The following is a 22,758-nucleotide window of genomic DNA, read 5'->3' as shown; positions in this document are numbered from 1 at the left end:
TCTGCAGAACCTCTTTCATTGTTCTACCTATGTCATTGGTACACACATGGACCACAACTGGATCTTTCCCCTCTCATTCCAAATTCTTCTGCAGGTCAGATGAGATGTCCCAAACCCCGCACTGGGCAGGCAACACAGCCTTTGGGCCTCTAGATCCTTGTGACTGAGAATGGTGTCTATTCCCCTGACTATACTATCCCTAATTACAACCACAGTTCTCTTCTCTGCCCCCTCTTGAATGGCTCCCTGAACCATAGTTCAGTTGCTCATCCTTCCTACAGCCCCCACCCTCATCTGCACAGGGAGCAAGAATCTCAGACCTGTTGGACAAGCTCAAGGGCTGAGGCTTCTCCAGCACTATCTCTTGGATCCCTCCATCTGCCTCACTCACAGTCACGCCCTCTTGTCCCCAATCACAGACCAAATTTGAAGTAGTTAATCTAATGGGTGTGGCTGCCTCCCGAAACACAGTATCCTGGTAAATCTCCCCCTCCCTGATGTGTCACAGTGTTTGAAGCTCAGATTCCAGGTCATCAACTTTGAGCCTGAGTTCCTCAAGCAACCAACACTTGCTGCAGATTTGGTCACCAGGAACCACAAAGGGGTCCACCAGCTCCCATATCATGCAGCTATAACACATCGCCTGATCCTGCATCCCTACTTTAGTTTTAATTTGATGTCTTTTTTATTTAACTACCATTAAAAACCTGACCTGTTCTTACCTGCTACTCTCCAAAGCCTGTGATTCCCACTCCTACACTGGCCCACTCTCACTATTGGCCACTCCAAAATGGCCACTCTACCCTACCTTCTTTTTATTGTTTGAGTTGCCACACACTTAGCCAATAACACAACTTTAAAAAAAACTGTTAGCTCCTCCCCTCTGCTGCTTCGGCTGTTGCAACTGGAGAAAAACCAATGATGACCTGGGCAGGGAAGCTTCAGGTGTAATCTGTGAAATGTGGTGAAACAAACAGACAGCAGAAGGACCCAATACCAGCAAGTCCTTTCTTAATTTATTTATTAAGTGCCTTATGGGATGCGGAGGAAAGGTGAGACTATTCCCAACCCTGCCTTTGCACCACATCTCCAGAGATACTCAGGCCTCCAACCATTAGCTCTGTCTCCCTCCCAACCACATCACCCAGATCCAGCCTCAGTGCAAAATGGTGTAGTTTCCTTTGCATAGACCACAATACGCTGATCCAATAGCACCGAAGGCCTTAGGTCATGGGTAGTGCTGAAGATTGCAGAGGTGGCTTATGATCATAGAGCATGCCTTCAGTGCCCATCATAATTCCTAGATTCTGATTTTCATATTGTGAAAAGGGTATCGATTCCCAATAAAAATTGCAAGAGAAGTTTACTAGAATTATATCAAAACTGAAATGGTAAGCCTATTAGAAACAATTGAACAGCTTGGGACTCTTATATCTTAAAGGGAGAAATTTGAGGGATGACCTGATAAAGGTCTTTAAGTTTACGAAAAGCTTTCATAGGAAACACATAAGAAAATGTTTTCATAAGCAGTTAAGTCCTGATCCAGGAGCCATAAGTATCGGATAGTAGCTGATAAATTCAACTGGAAATTCAAAGGCAACATGAATATGCAGAGCATGATTAAAAAAATAGAACTCAATACCCCAAAGAGTAGTTAAAGAGTATTTCAGAGAAGCCATATAAATACATTGAGTGAAAAGAACTGAAAGTTCTGTTGATGTGTTTAACCTATGATGGCAGGAGGGTCAAATGAAGCATAAACACTGATATTGACTTTTCCTGCACTAAAAACATCATTTAAGGCTATAAAATAGATATAACAATAAAAAGGTAAAATATAAATTAAATCTTTTATATTGAAAAAGAATAATTCATCATCGGAAAGGTTATGAATAATTTGTTGAGCAATATGTTATCTTTACTAATTATGAATCTGTAGTTGTAGATAATTATGTACATGGACAAAATTATTCCAGTCAACATAATTGTAGACTTGACAACTTACCTATAAATACAGATGGTTTTCGGCTTCAACAATCTTTTTTGAAATACACAGTTTTAACAGACAGTTAGACAGTTAGGTTTGGTTCTGCCAATTTGCTATCATCAATAAAGCATACAGACACCTTAGGCATGCTGGATATTCCTAATAGCAATAATTATATAAGAACAACTGTGTTGCTGAAAAATCTTCTATGCCATATTGCATGGTTTAGGCATTTAAACTGCACAAAAACACCAAGAGGATATCAATAGTCTTGTCAAGGCAGCAGAAAAGTGGAAACTGAGTGGAGGTGGATTAGTGGTGGAGGGTTGTAGTTGGTGGCAGTGGAGGGGAGGTTATGTAGGGTACTTTCTGAGTGAGGGAATGTTAGCCTAAGAATAGAGCTGTATACCAGAATTGACCTTAATGTGGTTAAGTCTGTTCTTTGGCATATTTTCTTATGTTTGCCTGGAAATTAATGTCATCATTTTTAGCACTGACTCCAAATTGGATCCTGAAAAAAGATCACAAAAATATCTGTAAGTAAATGTGTAACAGTGTTAGCCACAGCAGCAATGTGCACCACTGAGGTTCACCAAGGGAGACATTGAAATGCAGATGAAGGAAATATATGCCAGAAAAGAGAACCTAGATACAACAGAGCAATGTCAGAGGGAAAAAAAGTCCTGGACTTAAAGTGCCTCATCTGGCTTCTTACTCAAGAGAAATGGTCACAATGTGCACCACTTGGCAAAGCCTCACCAGCATTGTTGAATCCCCAATGTAATTTTGCAGTCTGTCACCCGATGAATCCTGCTCCATGCCATCGTTAATGTGCTTGGCTGATATTGCCAGCTTTAAATGCATATCCTTCAGGAAACAAGTTTCTCAAGTTGAGTCCTGCATTTGTCCTATGTAGGCATATTGAGTGCCTAATTCAGTAGACATGAATGGATAATTCTGTCTCAGTGGGAACATTTAATTTAATAGATAATTAAGTAGATAATTCTTTGGTTATTTTGGTATTTAATTTAATTTTAATTGAGTAGTTCTTTGGGATACCTATAGAATTGTTTAGAATTGAAAGAGGTGATTTGATTGAAACATATAAGATCCTGAGGGATCTAACAGGGTGGATGTGAAAAGGATATTTCCTCTTTTGGGAGAATCTAGAACTGGGGGTTGCAGTTTAAACATAAAGGGTTGCCCAATTAAATCAGTGACAAAGTATGTTTTTCTTTCAAAGAATTGTAAATCTTTGGAACTCTCTTTCCCAAAGGGTAGTAAAAGCGAGTCTTTGAATATTTTTGAGGTAGATAGATGCTTGATATGTAAAGTTACAACAGATAGGAATGCAGAGTTGAAGTTACATCAGATCAACCATTAAGTGGTGGGAGCAGTCTTGAGGGGCCTGGTGGTCAACTTCTGCTCCTAATTGTATTTTTGTATGTTTTTTATAATTCTGTACAACTTTATATTTCCTTGCTTAACTCTGTAGAATGAATAACACTGTTTTAGAATCACTGAAAGGTTTTGTAAATTTGTGTTGGTCTTATAAATGTTATTTTTTCACTTGATCACGTTACTCCCTGACTAGAATTCAGCTGTTGTTTTTTAAGACCTTCTCATTTGGGCCGTGGTTCTGAAACTCATCAACACATTAGTAGGAGGAACCCACGGTGTACTTTGTGACAGTCCACAGGTAAATTTCAAAGGTCAAATGATAAAAAGATCATGGACTCTGGCACTGAGTCCTAGAGTTCTTGTACAGAATTTGAGCCTGTGCTGTTACAGGTGTACCATCTTCACCTTGAACTAGTGCTCATTACTTTATCAGGACTTGTAGTATTGTTATGCCGTCTTCACCCCACTCCTGAGCCATACTCTGAGTCAGAATCTCAGTCTTTCCTGGGATTTCACTTAGCCAGAGACCTTCTGCTATTTAGCAGTGCAAATCTTGGTAAACTTTGGATTTCCGGTGGTGGAGACTGCTTGCTGATACAATGGCTGGGAGATTCTTTGTTCTCAGTGGTGCAGCAAGGGATTGGAGAAGAGCCACCAATTCAGTGAACTACAAAGGACTTCATTGATCTAACCAGTTTCTGACCTGGAAAGAGTGAAAGTGCTAGCAGTTAAGGCAGCGATTGCAGGTCAGCAAGAGAAACATCCCAAACCATAACATCATTAGCTATATGAAGACAATCCCAAAGGACTATAAAGACACACACACACACACACACACACGCACACACATACACACACACACACACACACACCTCATGTCTACCTATCACCCCCATGGACATTGCCTCCACAACTCTCCACACATATAATACAAAGATTTGCTTTATTTCATCCATTGAGACAGAAACAGCCATGAATAGGAAGGAGGCTGCCTGAAGGTAGTACAGAATCTAACCAGTCTGGAGGCAAGTCTTCCTCCTCATGAGGCCACAAGGCCATCCGTTGAAGAGTTCTTCTATAGTTAAATTCACAAAGAACTGCCCTGCACTACTTGGAGTACAGTCTGAACCTACAGTGAGTTTTGGCATTGCCCTGTGAAGTGTTCTGTTGTGGGCTGTTTAAGTGACATCTAAATATTGACTTCCATGAGTTGTACTTCTTGTTTTATTTGTTACTTCCAACTGCCAATCTTTTCTGGACCTGGCAGCTCCAATTTATCTTGGGAATTCTTCAAATGTATGTTACCTCTGATTGACGTCATTGCGTGATATCATGGGCTGACCAAAAATGCCAGGTGCAATTTCACAATCGGCACAATTTCAGTTGGGAGTGATTGTTAGCACAATATACTCCAGGTTACATTGATCTTAGATCACATTGCACTGAGAAAAGAACATACAATGTGATCCAATTTTTGGCAATACTGTTTTATCATGTCCTTAGTTTTTGTTTTCATATCATGGTTTGTAATTATAACAGGCTGACACCCCTTCCTCATTAATTTGTGCATAGCTGTGCTCTAATCCTCTGATTGTCTGTCTACTTGCGTACAAAAATCCACAGCAAAGAAAATCATTTTCACTTATAATAATAGTCACAAAGTATACGTAACTTGCCATTCTTTCAATTCTGAATAACTTGAAAATAATAACAGAATGTGCTAATAATTTTCAAAAAATTGCCCATATATTGATATTCTTTTCATGAGGTCAACTAAAGTAATAAATATTTAAAGGTTTTATTCTAGACTCATGTACTGATATCCGTACGAAATGAAATAATCTGCAGTCTGTGCCTTGAGGATAATTGGAGTGCACGGAGGATTTTTCATGGTCCAAATCGCATTGAAGCCAGCAGAAAATAGATGGGGCAGCTGTCTCTGATAGATAAACAGATCCTTTTTGAGCTTTGTAGACAATGCTTTGTTAATTTCAGCTAATAAATCTCTTGCTCTCATAAACACGGTAGTATAATACATTACTATGAAATTGCCCTTCATGAATACTGTTATCTTACTGAAACCTTAAGAAATTTTAGAGTGAAGTTTCCATTGGTTGCTATGATGTTCTAATGATGCCAAGAAATAAAAAAAAATTGTAGGAGGTGCTTAAGAAACAAAATTAGGAAGGCTAGGAGAGGTTACAAGAAATCACTGGAAGACAGGTTTAAGGTAAATCTGAAGGTGTTCTATAAGTGTATTATGGGCAAAAGAATAACCAGGGAAAAAAGCAGGGCCCATTAGGGACAACAGAAGGCAATCTGTGTGTGGAGCCAGCAGGTGTAGGTGAGGTCCTAAATAAATACTTTCATTGGTATTCACAAAAGATACAGAATTGGCAGTTGGAGAATCCAAAGAAGGGGTAGATGACAGTCTAGTGCCAGTCTCCATAAATAAAGAGGAAGTACTTAATGTCTTGGCAGGTTCAAAGGTGGATAAATCCCTAGGACTGAATGGGATTTATCCTGGGCTGCTTTGGGAGGCAAGGGTGAGGTTGCTTGGGAAGTGGCTGAGATTTTTAAGTCTGGACCCATGTGAGGTACCAAATGAGTGGAGGACAGCAAACATGGTCCCCCTTTTGGAGCAAGGCAGCAGGGAAAAGCCTGGTAACTATAGACCTGTGAGCCTAAAATCAGTGGTAGGGAAGGTACTGGAAAAAAATTATGAGAGAGAGGGTTAATGATCACTTAGAATGGCAGGCGCTAATCAGAGACAGCCAAATTCCTCTCTGACCAATTTTATTGAATTCTTTGAAGAGATAACGAAGTGTACCAATGAGGGCAGGGTAGTAGATGTAATTTACATGGACTTTAGTAAAGCATTGAAAAGGTCCCGCAGGGGAGACTGGTTCAATAGATTAGGACCCATGGGATCCAGGCAAGTTGGCAAACTGGATCAAAGATTGGCTTGGTAATGGAGTTTGATGTTTTTGGGATTGGATACCAATAGTTTCGTCCCACAAGGAATTTTGTGTTGGGATATGCTCTGTCATTGTTTGCAATATATGAGAGGTGACCTGGTAGAGGTGTACAAGATGATAAGAGGCATAGATCGAGTGGACAGCCAGAGACTTTTTCCCAGGACGGAAATGGCTAATAAGGGGGCATAATTTTAAGGTGATTGGAGGAAAGTACAGGGGGGATATCAGTGGTAAGTTTTTTTTACATAGAGAGTGGTGGGTGCATGGAACGCGCTGCCATGGGTGCTGGTAGAGGCAGATACATTAGGGGCATTTAAGAGACACTTAGATAGGCACACGAAGAATAGAAAAATGGAGGGATATGTGGGAGGGAATAGTTAGATTGATCTTAGAGTAGACTAAAAGGTCGGCACAACATCGTGGGCTAAAGACTCTGTGCTGTAATGTTCCATGTTCTATATGTGAATGACTTGGATGCAGATGTGGGAGTCAAGATCAGTAAGTTTGTGGATGACACAAATTGGTGGAGTTGTTGATAGTGTGGAAGGCGGTCTTAGGCTGCAGAGATATGGATGTTTTGATGAAGTGGGCTGAAAAATGGCAGATTAATCCAGACAAATGTGAGGTGATGCATTCTGGGAGCACTAACGAGATTAGGACATATACCATGAATGGTAGGTTCTTAGGGAGTACTGAGGAAAAGAGGGGCCTTGGAGTATAAGATCAAAGATCCTTGAAGATGGCAACACAGGTAGACAAAGTGGTTAGGAAGGTATATGGGATACTGGCCTTCATTAGTCAAGTCACTGAATACAGAAGTAGGGAAGTTATGCTTCATCTTTATAAAACCTTGGTCAGACCTCAAATGGAGTACTACATGCAATTCTGGTCAACAAGGTATATAGGAAGGATGCAATAGTGCTGAAGAGAGTGCAGAGAAGATTCACCAATATGTTGCCTGGGATGCAGCAGTTCAGTTATGAACAGAGACTGGAGAAGCTAGGTCTTTTATCTCTGGAGAGGAGGAAGTTAAGAGGGAACATAGTTGAGGTATAAAAAATTGTGAGGAGTATAGATAGGGTAGACTGCAGGAAACTTTTCCCTATATCAAAGATAGATAAAAATAGAGGACATAGGTTTAGGGTAAGGGGACCTCATTCACCCAGTGGGTAGTAAGCACCTGGAATGCTCTGCCTGAGAGAGTGGATGAAGCTGGGTCACTGATGGCATTTAAAAGTGAGTAGAGGAACACTTGAATCGCTTAGGCATAGAGGACTGTGGACCAAGTGCTGGGCAATGGCATTAGTATGGAAGAGTGCCCACTGGTTGGTATGGATGAGTTGGGCTGAATGGTCTATTTCCATGCCGTATGATTCTATGTTTCTAATTGAAATTGTTTGCAGATCAATGAAAACTGTTGTTATTTTAAATGCTAATTTTATTTTAAAAATGAACATTCCAAAGAGAATTAGGAAACGTTGGTGCACTCAGCAGGTCCATGAAGAGAATTAAAATAACTGAATCAAAAGTAGATAATACTGGAAAGATATAGCAATGCAGGCAACTTCCGTGTCTGCTTAATGTTGCAGGGATGGAAGATTTATAAAAAGAGTCCACTCTTGAAATATAGAAATCTCTGTTCTCTCCTGGCACTTTTCATTGGGAAATGCTGGAATCCATTATGAAGAAAACATTAGAAAATCACAATACACTCAACCAAGAGTCAACATGGCTTTATGGAAGGAAAATTGTGTTTGACAGTTCATTAGGGTTCTTTGAGGATGTTTTGATCAGGATGGATAAAAGGGAAACAGCAGATGTATTATTTTTGAATTTTAGAAGGTATTTGATAAGGTGCCACATAGAAAGTTTCACACTTAATAAGAGCTTGTGACATTGCAGGTTATGTGGGTGGAGGACTGGCTAATTAGCAGAAAACAGATTTGGAATAAATGGGTCATTTTCACATTGGCAGGCCATAATTAGAGCAATCAGATACATATCTATTGTTAGCTAAATCACTAATAGTATGAAGACTCATGGGAAGGCAAGCTGGGAAGAAGGCACAAGGAATTTTCAAAGGGATGTAGATAAGTTGAGTGTGTGGGGAAGTTTGGCAGTTGGAGTATAAAGAAGAAAAATATGATGCTTTCCACTTTGGTAAGAAGATTAAAATATTGTTTAAGTGGAGAGAGGACATAAAGTGGTGTGTACGGTACAAAGGATATGAGCAAACGTATAGGTAAAGTCAACATGCAGGTATTACAAGTAATTAGGAAAGCAAATGAAATATTGCAAAGGGAAAGGATAATATGGGCATGGAAGTCCTGCTACAACACTGCAGCATGCCTCTGAGATCACACTTGGAGTAGTATGTGCAATTTTGTTCACCATATTTTAAGGAGGGATATACTTGCATTGGAAGCAGTTTAAAGAAGATTCATTAAGTTGATTCCCGGGATGAAGGAGTTGTCATCTAAGGAAAGGTTGAACAGGTTGGGCCTATGCTCATTCAGATTTATAAGAATGAAAGGTGATCTTCCTGAAGAATCTAAGATTCTGATAAGCTTAACAAGGTAGATGCAGAGACAGTGGTTTCCCTCATGGGAATTTAAACTAAAGAGCATGGTTTCAGAATAAGAGGTCGACCATTTAAGATGTGATAGGGAGAAATTTCTTTTCTCAGAAGATTGTGAATCTTTTGAATTCCCTTTCCAAGAGGGTTGTGGAAGCTGAATCATTAACTATAATTATGGCCAACATCTGCATTATGTTACTTTCTCTCTGGATGCTGTTGGCCTTGAACAATAATAAATTCCATATTACACCAAGTTCACAGAATTATCTATAATACTGTATTAAAATACCAAGGTTGTAACTAATCTTCAATCTATATTGTTCTCTGTATCAAAAATTAGGATACAAATGCTGTAAAGAGATAATGGGCTAAAATTTCTATGTCCTTTTTATGGAATTAAAACAGTGTTGCTATTCTCTCTAACTGTATTCCATTTTGTGCTTTGAAATGCAGCACTGTTGAGCTCCCCCATGTAACAATGTGCTATTTCAGTTTCAGCAGGCTTTAGCACTATTTGAACTTTGCATTGCTGCCAGCATTTAGCCACCAAGCTGAGACATCATCAGCCACTGCTTAAAGGTACATACGTCCAACATCACTTGTACTCTTCCAGCTACTGGAGAATGCTGATTAATGTCACATGGCTGCATCAGTTCTTCCCAAGGATAAAAGTGTGCTCTTAAGTCCAGTAATAGGGACCTAAAGAAGCTGCTGGATAATATTAACCCATAGGAGGAAAATATTATATATGAGGGGGGCACACAGATCTTCCACTGCTACTTGCAGGCAATAACCTGAGTGTATGAGTAAGAGTAAGTTGGCAGAGAGGTCTCTGGTAGGAGTAACATTCACTACAGATCAGCATTGCAAGAAGTATCATGACGTTATAAGATTTGTCAAGGTGAGTCCTCAGTATGTAACACAAACACACTCGTACGAATACACTCACTTTCTTACACACACAAACACACACAGACATACCTTCTTCTCTTTTCTTCTCGTGAGAAATCTACATCTTACTAGCCTTATTGTGGTCTCCACCAAGCCCCTGATAATGGCATGGTTGTCATTGTAGCAGTACCAAGCTGATGTGTTTGAAGCTGTCAGTGGAGAGAACAGCTACTCGTGCAGGAGAAAGCACTTGTCAGCTGAGAGATGGGGATGAGGGAGGGCTTGTTAATCACAATGGATCTGTCTGGAGGAGAAGATAAATAAGGAAGGATTTGCATCCCCTCCAGAGAGACTAGCTGTGATTAACAAGACCTGACTGGCTTCTCTCAGCCAGCACCATCACCATCACTTGGGTAATTCAGTCTCTCCTGTTTTCCATATCACAGACATTCCCTTTGTTCTCTCCACTTCTACCCTATCTCTACAGTTTGAACATGTCTGATTTCTTACTTTTCCTAGTTCTGGATGAAAAGTCATTAACCTGAAATATTAACTCTGTTCCTCTGTTGATGAGTATGTCAAGCATTTACTATTTTCATTCCTGGGTGAATAAGGTCTGAGCTGACGAGCCCTATTCTACCTCCTTAAATATGATCCTTGGGGGTGAGTCCGAGGAAGAGCAAATATAATTTTTGAAGCTTCTGTTGTCATGTCATCCATCAAGAGGTCCAGAGATCTCCATGCAAGTCTGTTTTGCTTGCAGAAAATCATTTCAAGATGCAAGAAAGTCTCAGCCTTCTTTGTGAGCAGTGTTCCGAGTTAGCTGTCAGCTTGCTGAATGGATGAACGCAGGTTGCATGCAATTGGTCCTATAAATAGCGCTGTTTCTGAGCAGGCAGCATTAATTAAATCTGGTTGTTCTGGAGTGAACAACAACTGTCATTTTTCAGACCAACATGATTGAAAGCCCTGCTGATGAAGAATTTTGGGAAATCCCTTAATGTTGACATCATTTGGGGAGTTTGACACCACAAAAGTGTTAGAGGATAAAAATCTTGACAAAATATGTGGAGGTAAAATTATAAATGAACAATAACACATCCAGAAACATTTATAAAATTGCTCCACTTGATATTAGCCCAAATTTCAATGGCATCAAGTTTTTTTTTCCAAAGTTGTTTGAGTGAATTTCTGGCCAATAAGCTGAGGGATAATGGTTTATTTCATTATATAATATTGCTTTGACATTTTAGTGGTTCCATCAACACATTGAAAATAAGCAATTGAACTCATTGAAAAATTGTCAATAGAAGAATGTCATTCAAATACCTGTATGACTATAATTCCCAGCTGTCACTTATAGGTTTATACACTTTAACATACACTCAGAATCTCAGTGTGGTTAGCTGTTGTTAGTGTTTATTGTAATATACTGTAGTTTTAATTTATTTTGAATATCTTGGGTTTGCCCAATTTACCTTCAGACTTTCAGCCAATAACTTGCCATGTGTAGCCTTCTATCCGTCATTTTATTGCTTTCTCTTACAGACCATTGGGGTGAAACAGGGTAGTACCAGAAAATAGACCTAGGATCACAATGAGCAATTACCCCATGCCTGTTTAACCCAGTGGAGGCTGTCCATAAAATTCATGGTGCATGCTCTTTACCAAGATCTCAGCAGCCAACATGGTACTGTTCAAGTTTCACCAGTTCAAGCGATCTTGCATTGCTGGGGTATCTTGTGAGTTTTCTACTCACTCCTTAAAGCATGGATGTAAAGCTTAAAGGGACATAGCATTCATGTTGTGAAAATATCCAATTAGTTTTGAGCCATGGTTGGACAGTTGTAAAATATGTCATGTTAAAGAACAAAGTGCTGTGAATGTGGCAGACATGTCAGCAAAACAGACTTGGATCCTTGGAGAGGCTCTGTTGCATAATTAAACACTGGCATATTGGATAGATTAACCACACAGGTAAATTATTGCAATCATAACTGTGCTTGTCAGTTTGTTGCTGCCTGTCTCATTTTATTTTCTGTCTCACAGTAAAAGCAGCTGTCCCACCAACGGCAGCACAATGGCTGGCATTACATTTGCTAGCAAGTAGTCCTGGGTACATCCTGCAGTTAATGTTTTTTTGTTTAATGAGCAGTGTATGAATTCCTTACTGAGATATCATTTTCTATAAGTATTGGCATGCTTATAATAAATTTTGAAAATTTGTGTGTTACATTAGAACATAGACCATAGAACAGTACAGCACAGGGACAGGCCTTCTGGCTGACCATAATGCTAATTTAAACTAATCCCATCTGCCTGCACATGGTCCGTATCCTACTATTCCCTGTCTGTTCATGTGTCTTGTCTAAATGCCTCTGAAACATTGCTGTTGTATCTGCTTCTAGTGAGACGATGCTGCAGAGACCGCTGGTAAGAGTGTGCATCACCACATGGTTTGGCAGCATCTTAGTCAGATTCCAGGGAGTGTTAGGGCCAATGCTTGTTTGGGTCAAGGTATTCAAGCATTGAAGTGTTTATCCCTTGATAAGCTGTACCTTTTTTATTGTGTGTTTGTGAGTGTGTGTGTATCTCATCCTCATTGCGATTCCCCCTCACGTTCGCGGTCTCCTGCGTGTGTGTGAGTGTGCATCCGTTCTCATTCATTCTGTCCCCACTTTTGCCTTTGTGATTAAACTGCCTTTAAAATCCAAAGCCTGTGTCCAGAGTCCTCCATCTTTAAGATTCCAAAAAAACCTTTTCACACAACACCACCTAAGCTATGTTTCTCTGAACATTTTCTGTTCACGTACCTGTCCAAGTGTGTTTTAAATGTTGTTACTGTACCTGCCTCAACCACTTCCTCTAGCAGCTCATTCCATATACACACCACCCTCTGGGTGAAAAAGTTGCCCCTCAGGTTCCTATTAAATCTCTCCCCTCTCACCTTAAATCTATGCCCTCTAGTTCTTGATTCCCCAATCCTGGAAAAAAAATGGTGCATTTACCCTATCTATGCCCCTAATGATTTTATACACCTTTATAAGATCACCCCTCATTCTTCTATGCTTCGATGAATAAAGTCCAAACCTGCTCAACCTCTCTCCATAACTCGTTCCCTTGAGTCCTGGCAACATCCTCATAAATCTTTTCTGTACTCTTTCCAGCTTAATGGCATCATTCCTATAACAGGGTGACCAAAACTGAACACAATGTTGCAAGTGTGGCCTCACCAACATCTTGTACAACTGCAACATGACATCCCAGCTTCTATACTGACTGACGAAGGCCAGCATACCAAAGTTCTTCTTCACCACTCTGCCTACCTATGATGCCACTTTCGAGAAGTGTAGCTTTAGTTTAGCTTGCATTAATCTGTTGATCTGTTCAAGGATCTTGCAGCTATTCACAATTAGTCTCGCAGCTGTGACCTCAGCAACCGGCCCTTAGACCTACATCCCACGGAGATGCCTCACTCTTGCTGCTCACTACTGATGTTGCAATTGAGGAGTTGGGGGTGGTGCTGAAGGGGTGGGAAGAACCTGCACGGGCTGGTGAAGAACAGTACCTGCAGGAGGCATGTTCTTTTTGCTGGGAGTCCATAGATATCTCCTGACCTCCAGTGCTGTGTGTGTGGAGTTTGCACATTCTTTCTATGACTGCATTGGCTTCCTCTGGGTGCTCTAATTTCCTGTCCCATCTCAAAGGCACACAGGTTAGCAAATTGATTCACCACTGTAAATTGCCCTTAGCATGTAGGTGAGTGATAGATTTGGGATGGGGAAGGGGAATATGGGGAAAATAAAATGGGATTAGTATAGCATTAGTCTAAATGGATGCATGGTGGTCAACATGCACTTGGCCTGTTGCCATGCTGTATGGCCCTTTGACCCTATGCCTCTGTAACTTTGAGGTGTTCCTGCAAGGAGTTGCAAGGAGGATGACATGAGGACTTGATACCCATGAGTGCAGTTTGTGAGCACTTGCAACTCAGGGAAGCTTAAAAGTTCAGCAAAGTCCTATACTCACACTATTGCTGAAGGAAAAGATGAAGTCTTCTCTGCTGGAGTAGGGAGATTGGGTGATCTCCCTTATGCAGCAATAAGCAGCAGGCAGATGTGGTAGGTATCAGTAGCAGCAACCTTGAATGATATTGAGCCTGGGAGTTGAGAGTGACTGTAACCTTGACCTTCACAAGCAAAGCAGTCCAGCCAATATGAAGTCTCTCAGGAGGTCACATCTCAGTGAAGACAAAGAATGCAGTTTGAATACTGAGCCTGTAAGTAGAATGGTTTCAAAGAAAACGGGCCGATCAGTGAGTAAATATGAACTGTTGTCTTTCAGAGCAGTGAGGTTGAATATCAGGCTGGAGGTGAATTTTGGAAATTGCACCAATGCTGGCATCACTGGTAATTTTAAACCAGGAGGAAGGTATTTGCGCAAACAGAAGTCCTGTTAAAGGGTTATGGTTGAATTTCCTGACAAGTCCCAGGAGATGTGTGATACTCTGCACCTGCAGAGATGTGTAAAATGGTAACCATATGGCTCAGCAAACACATGGCAGAACTCATACTGATATTTGCAGACTTTGCAGTCCTCATTGTAAGTTCCTGAATTTTGTCTGTGGTTTATTCTTTCATAGAAATTTGTTAGTGTGGTTCACAAAGCATGCCATTATATGATCTAATTTCCAGACAACATAGTCTTGTTGAAGAGCAGTGGTATGAAAGTGTGTGCTTGTGAGTGAGGGCTGAGTGGGGAGTGTGGGTGTGACAACTATTGAAGGGAGAAGAGGAGAAGACTCAAGCTTCCTTCATAAAGTTCAGCTATTATTAATGCTTAAGACATCATTAAGAAGAATGTCACTGAAATCTGCCAACAGTTATAACTGCAACATCCTCTGAACAGAGCAAGGGCTGCATTGTCAATAGAAGTGAAAGTGACAATGGAACTGAAGCTTTAGCTCACTATGAGAGCGAAGTGGTTGGAGCAAGGCTGGGGGATTGCTTGGATTGAAAGGATCGCTCATGCTGCAGGCTGTGATTACCTCCATGTGGATTGCTTTGTGCGAACAATAGGTCAACTTTACCTTACACCTGAAGTGAAAGGAGTTGCACTCACTCATATCCAGCTGCTGCATTTACTCAGGCAGTGCATCACAGGGGTCAGTGTTCAGTATTAAGGAAGACGCCACAAAAGCTGGAATCCCATATCCACATTGCAAAGTAATGCAAACTCCAATTTGCAAATTATACATGTAGTTATGCCATAAAGTGAGGCCAGGCTACTTTGAGAAATCCAAAGGAGCAGTCAACTGATACCTTAAAACATTAAGTCAATTGCATGGTTTGCTTTGGAATATCAGCTGAATGGGTGCAATATCTATTGTGGTGTGCTTTTCCATTATGAGGAACACCCCCTTCCATCTTCTTCCAGTCAAGAAGTTGAGGATGTACAAAATGGAAGAAAAGAGAGGGAAAATGCAACCTTGACAGACTTGGCTGCAGCATGCTGCAGTCCAGTTTCATCCAATCAGCTCCTGCTGCAATGCTATCCTGAGTTATACAGTGTAAACATGATTGTTGTGAGATGAAGTTCAGAGATGGAGTGAGGACCATTGTTTCTCTACTTCCATACTGCCTGGGAATTTGAAATTAAAAGTGACAAGTCTGGTGCTGAAGGGAGAGGAGAAGATACCTCTTTTCTCTTGCGCCTCATTCAAGTTCTCCACTCAGCTGCGGTGGTTATGTAAAAGAAAATATTCTTGTCTCAAACTTTATAATTTGTACAAATTATAGGACTAATTGACTGAACAGTTAGAATAATGTTTTGTTAATTTCTTTTCTAAACTTCCATAATTTAGAAGAATTCTAATGTCTGTGTCTTTCCACTCTTCACTGGGAATTATTTTGCAAGTATTAAGGATTGGGTCCAATTGCCTAGAGCCATGACTCTGTCACAATACAGTCAACTACCTGCAAAATGAAGTTTTCATCATATGGCAAAAGCCAGCTTAGGTCTGATTTTATCTGAACTGACATACTGGGATTATGACAGGTTCAAATCAGATAGCCTTTTAAATCCCACAAGATTTGACTTGAGTGTAATGTACCATCATCGGTGATGTAAAACAAGCAATGAATCCAGACCTATCCTGGTTCTGTCAGGTTAGATTAGCAGCATGCTTTTAATCTCCAACATAATAGTTTGTATGTTCTCGCCGTGTCTACGTGGGTTCCCTCCAAGTGCTCTGGTTTCCTCCCACATTCCAAAGACGTACGGGTTAGGAAGTTGTGGGCATGCTATGTTGGTGCTGGAAGTGTGGTGACATTTGCAGGCTGCTCCCAGAACACTATGCAAAAGATGCATTTCACTGTGTTTCGATACACATGTGAGTAATAAAGATACCTTATCTTAGATTGTGCTGGAAGTTCCTACCATCTGGGATGGTGACCTGTGGAAGCACATTTCATTATTTTACAAGAATTATTCCTCAAATTATGTTGTATACTGACCACACAAAGATATTGAATGGTCACCTAACAGATTAGGTTATCTAGAAGTAAGCTGTTACATTCATTACATTCCTCATAATGGATTTTACATGAATATTTCAAGGAATTTTAAAATTCTACCTGCACTCTCTGCAACTACAACATTATATTTGGCATTTTTTTTCCTTTTGTATTACTTCAATGACCTTACATATGGAATGATGTCTGGATGGCATGCAAACTAAAGCTTTTCACTGTATCTTGGTACATGTGACAACCAACTATCAATTACAGTAGCAGGTCAGTCAGTCCAACCAGTCTATTGCTTTGGTTCTGCTCCACATGATCATCTCCATTCTTTATGTCATCTCACTTTATCAATGGTTCATTCTACTTATTTTCTTCCTTACCTACTTTCCAGCTTCAGCATAAATGGAGTTAAATATTCAAAGAAAAATGAGATAGGAGAGAACCAAAAAACTGGGTAAAGAACTCGGCACATGTAAAGACTGAATGCCTGTCTTCTGTGTTGAAATTTCCATAATTTTATGAAAATACATAACAATAACCTAGCATTTTGTCAGATACTTATCTAATACAATCCACTGTAATTTACAGTTTGCTATCTGCATGTTACTTTACTGCTGCTCTAAGCTGATAGCTATATCATCAATAAACTGTGACAAAAACTGAAAGGTGAGAACTACCGTAGCAATCGTGACAAAAGATCACCTCAGAGCCATTAACTCATTTTTTTGTTTGAAATCTTTACTGATGTGTATTTTCTGCACTTCTTTTATTAAAGCAGGAGTTTGTTTCTTGTGAGAAAATCATCTTTGTATTCTATACTGGGTTCAATTCCTTGCTTCACTGAATTAAAAGCCTTTTCAGTAAATGAATAAGCAATTATACCAGGAAGCCAGTGTTGCAAAGTGATGCATCTCATGGTAATACATGGAAAATTTTAAGACTTGTAATTACATTAGTGTGTAGAAGAGGCCCGTTTGCAATCTTTGGTGTTGCATATTAAAATTTAAATATAGCAACACCAGTTCAGAGTCTAAGCTCATAGAACAGCATGCAGAAGCCCCACAATAGGGTGGATGAGGGGAGATAACTGCTGAAAACAGGAATTTCTATATTCTTTTTATATGATAAATATGTAGGCAGCCATGTCCCTACAATATAATTATAAAATATCCTTCATCTTTTTCACAAAATTACTGAGTGTATGATTCTGAAAATGTATAGCTGCAGCCAAAAACCTCTTATTCAATGTAAATGCCTTTTTTGTAGGTTTGTCTCACTGTTATGCTGCCTAACCACAACCCATCATTTGTTTCCATGACACCCTCTGCTGGAATACTTTGCATGAATTCATCATAATGATGCTAATCTAAAAATGCAATTTTCTCCTTTGGGTATTTGTAAATCAATTTAGTTGCTAAGTATGAACCCTTGAGAGATGCTATAGATCCTAGCTTATTCTCCCATTGTTGACTAAGATGCTAAGAATGCTTGAATACCTAGCTGCCATAGATAAATTGTTTGAATATTAATGGAAATTATTTCCTAACAGTTTGGTGACTAGTTTATAGTCTTCAATTTTCTCTTGATTGCATGGGAAATTAATGAGTCTTAAGCTTATAAGCTGACCATCATGGACTGTATTTCTAAGAACACTGTAAACATAATTGCCATTGTCTTAGGAAATAAGTTTGTGTGTAGTGTAAGTTCATCAATTTCACTGAATAATAATACTAATAATAATAATCATCAATCTTTCTCGTCTCTATACAATTATGATTGAAAATATATATGCATATTATTTTAGCCTGTAAAACAATGCTTGGGTAGAATGGCCTTCTCTACCATTGGAGGAATGAGATAACATTCTGGGTATTATACTCGCCTTGGTCTCTGATTGCTCTCAAGAAAGTAGTAGTGAGCCTTCCAAAGTAAGAACAGAAGATGGTGGAAATACTTGGTTAATCAGCATCTGTAGAGAGAAACAGTTATTGATTCAATCAATATCTTTCTTCAGGAAAGTTAGATAAAACAAGTTTTAAGGTCCAATGAAAGAGGATCAGGGAATGATGGGAGAAAATGAGAGGATAGAGAGATTAAAGCACAAAAGAAATGATCATATGAGCTAAAAGAAGGTAAATGAAAATGTTGGTACAACATAAGGGAATAGATGAACAGTCTGGAGGAACAATGTAGTTTAAGATATTCTACATTTTTAAAAGGAATTTTGATTGAATGCTATGAATCCAAAATTAAAAAAAATCTTAAATGATGATCATCTGAAAGTGTTGTACTTAATGTAATTTTTTGAACTGGGTACTACCTTAACTCAACATTCATGACATAATATTAATATGTATAAATTGGGATGGTGTATGCATTGGAGGTGTTCTTAGGAATAGGTGTTCCCGTACATCTGCTGCCTATACTTTCTAAGTACTGCATGTCAGGAGTTTGGAAGATGTAGTTAAAGAGGCCTTGGCATGCTGCTGCAATGCATTGCATTGTGTAAAAGACACAGCCATGGCAATCTCCCAGTGGTTGAGAAGGTGAGTGTTCAAGATAGACTGCCTATTAAGTGGGCTGCTTTGTACAAAATGATTTAAGCTTCTTGAATATTGTTGGAGCTGCACATATCCAAGCATCCCATAACCTCCTGACTTGAGCCTTGTACTTGAATCACAAGTATTCTCCAGCAAATGACTCACCATGATTCAGGGTTAATTGCCTTACCTGGTCTACGCTATGCTCTCCACAGCAGAGTGTTAACACAGATATCAGCTTGCAACTCTTTACATGAAAAAAGGTGAAAGGCACAGAACTAGAATTCTTCTAAAATAATTGTCATCAATTTTGAAATTACATCTTGTGATAAATGAGAATTTATTCATTCTTTAACAATGCACAGTAAATATAACACTTAACAGAAAGAACATAGCTAGGAGAGGAAGCATAGGTTTGTTATAGGCAATTAAGTAGGACTTTGTCAAATATCTTCTGAAAATTCATAAACATTCACAGCTTTCTCTCCATCAGCCTTGTCTATTACCTCTAAAATATTCAATAAGATTTGTCTAACAGGCTTTATAAACATGATTTGCTTGTAATAAATCTGTGCTTTTTCTTTGATATTAATGTGCATGTTTCCAAATTAACTTATTCATGATTATTGCAAATGAAATCTTTATCATTGCAGTTAAGCTGACTGGCTGGTAATTGATAGCAACACCCCTGTCCCCTTTCCTGAAATAAGGATATCACATTTGTCATTTTCCAGTTTGCTGAAACTGATAGGAAATTTATGGCAAAACCTTCTACAATCTCCACCCACTTTTCTTGAGCAAGCTGGGATGCATTCCATGCTGACCAGGTGATTTGTTTATTTTAAATAAAGCTAACCTCTCCATTATTTCCATCTCACTAATATTTACCCTGTCTAGTACTTTACTGTTCCTTTACTCAGATTTTGGCTGAACCCAGCCATACCCTCCAACTCTAGCAAAGATCATCATCTTCATCCCTAATCAACCTCACCCTTACTACAATTATTATTTGTTTCTAGATTGACCATTATTCTATTCTGGCATTACCCCTTTATCTGTATTATTTTCCATTTCACTTCTCAAGTGGTCACATTTGTCTTAATTTTCACTTGATTTAAGTGTTATCTACCCTTTTTATGTTTCATCAGATCCTAATATCCTTTCCTTTGTCTTCCAAGAGTTCCTTGTTTGCTTTCTTTGTTGGAGTGTACTCAGTCTGTACCTGAAAGATACTTTTCAAAGATCACTAATTTTTCTGTTACATTTCATCTTTGGTCCCTTTTATGCTGTCTAGCTTCTCCCCTTGAAAGTGACCCTCCTTCAATTAAGAAGCTCTACTTTAGGTTATTCTTTCACCATTACCAATCAAAACCTTATATTATCTTTATTCTGAAGTATTCTCCTATTTGTCCAGATATCCCTCTCATTCCCCAGAATCACATTCAATTGTTCCCTTCCTCACCAGATAAGTTCTTCTGAACATGTTTCGAAAACCCTTTCCTTTCTTTGTGCTTTACTTTAAAATCCCAAACAAGACAGGGGGAATTAAATCCCCCAGCCTTTATACTTACTTCACCACTTTTTGACCAATAGTAAAATCATGATAGCTTCTTAACCCTAATGAAATGCATTCTGATTTATGCACCTCAGGGACATCATCTCTTCAGCACTTATAATATCTATCTTAATCAGTTCTGTTACAAATGTCTGAACATTACCTAACCAGGATTATTAAGTACCCAGACCTGTCCTTTTCTTCAGCCATGTTACAGTCATCACCACTACATATTGCCACACAGCTCGTTGTGCTGGCAAACTCTCCAACTTATTCACCATACTTCATACATTTACTCAGATGCATTCTGTTTTTCCTAAGTGTTTAAGTCTTGCACCCTACCAATAGATTTCAGCAAATTTTTGATCCCTTGAGTAGGAGAACTTTTCAAAAGTGATTAGTAATTCATGTGTGCACTGAGAGATGAAGGATGAAATTTTGTAGTGGAAAGTGAGGGAACATTGTAGAACTATGATGTCAGTGGGGGTGGAGGGGAGAGAGTGTTACTGATCAAGGAAAGACGAACAGCTTGCATTTATTAAACGCCTTTTGTGTTTTTGGGACATTCAAATACTTCATAACCTATTGATTATTTTTTATTAAAAATGTTGTTTTGCAGGCTAATATGGTACTGTAAAGAAAGGAATCTCAGACAATGTGATGAATCACAGTTAATCTGTTTTGTTGATGTTGGTTGAGGCATGGATATTGGCCAGGACATCAGGAGGACTTCCTGTATCTCTTCTAAAAATGTGTCTTGGAAACTCTAGCATCTGATGGTGAAAACAGGTAGACAGAACTTAAGTTAAACATCTCAAACTAAATGCAGCAAAAAAAATTGTGGAGGCACTGATTAATTTTCCAAATTCCTTTTTGTAAACATGGAGCAGGACCTGTCTACAAAGTTACAATATGTTGCAGTTACTTTGCCAATAAAATGGAATTACTAAATAAGCATGTCAATTAAGGTAAGACTGCACATTGTTTTTAAACTGAATGCAATGGACATGATTTGTGGATTTAAGGAGCATTTGATCAGGTATTGTAAGTTACTGGATGATTTTAGGTGGAATCAGGACAAAGTGGGTTGAATAAAAGACCACACAGAGACACAAGAGACTGAGTAAAGTATTGTAGACAAAATATCACATTACATAATTTATTTTGGTATTCCAGTTGTGAGCAAGCAGTGATGAGAGGTGAAAATCATAGAAGGTACAAATTTGAAACAGAAGACAAGCACAATTTTAAACATTCTGGGTGAACACTTTCTAAACATTCACAGGGGAACACGGACAAAATGTTCTCACCATACCCATTAAATTAAATCAAATAATTTAATAGCATCCGTATATTTGAGTCTGACATCATCCGAAGACAAAGTCAGTTTGTCCAAGTATACTGAAGAAGTAAGCTCTATTTTACCTTTCCACTGTCTATAAGTTATCAGGTTGTTGGACCAGATGAGCAGCAATTCCTTCCTAAATATCAGAACTGATGTCAATGTCTATTGTCCTCACAACCACATCTCCCCTAGCAACCACCTCAATGCATCTCATTGTCTCAGCATCCCAATGTCATGTTCAAACTTTGCACTGCACATACATGCTACCATTCTATAACATTGCCTGACTTAGCCCACTGCCTCACTTCATCTGTTGTTGAGGAATATTCCTTTGTTTTCTCCATTTGTTATTCCAACAAACTCCTGGCCAGCCACTTTTATTCTACCACTGTAAACTTGAGCTCATGCAAAACTTGCATTCCCATCACCTGCACACTCACTGACATAAATTGACTTCCAGTTAAACCACACTGCCATAAAAAATTCTGATCCTAGTTTTAAAATCCCTCTATGACTTCACACCTTCTGACCTTTCTGGTGGCATTGTTGTTGTTACTGGGGCAGCAGTCCAGAGATCCATAGTAATGATCCAAGGAAGAGAGTCCAAATCCCACATCAGCAGCTGGGAAATTCACTCAGTTAATTAAATAAATCCTAGAGTTTAAAATGTGGCATCAACAATGAAATCACCAGATTGTCATTAAAAACAAAACCAAGTAGATGACTACTGATGTTACCTAGTCTAGTCTATAGATGATTCCAGACCTGCAGCAATGTGGTTGAAGTGGCCCAGCAACCTATTCTGTTCAAGAATAATCAGAGATTAACCTATCTGGTCTCCTCTAACTCTAGTTATGAGCATCTCTGATCTTAATTTGTCTATTTCTAATGGCCAACTCTTTGGTTATTATGATCCCAAATTCTGTATTTCCCTCTCTAAATCCAACTATAAAACAGAC

The sequence above is a fragment of the Pristis pectinata genome, chromosome 9 (genome assembly GCF_009764475.1).
Source record: "Pristis pectinata isolate sPriPec2 chromosome 9, sPriPec2.1.pri, whole genome shotgun sequence".
Classification (NCBI taxonomy): domain Eukaryota; kingdom Metazoa; phylum Chordata; class Chondrichthyes; order Rhinopristiformes; family Pristidae; genus Pristis; species Pristis pectinata.
This window is presented reverse-complemented; position numbering follows the sequence as displayed.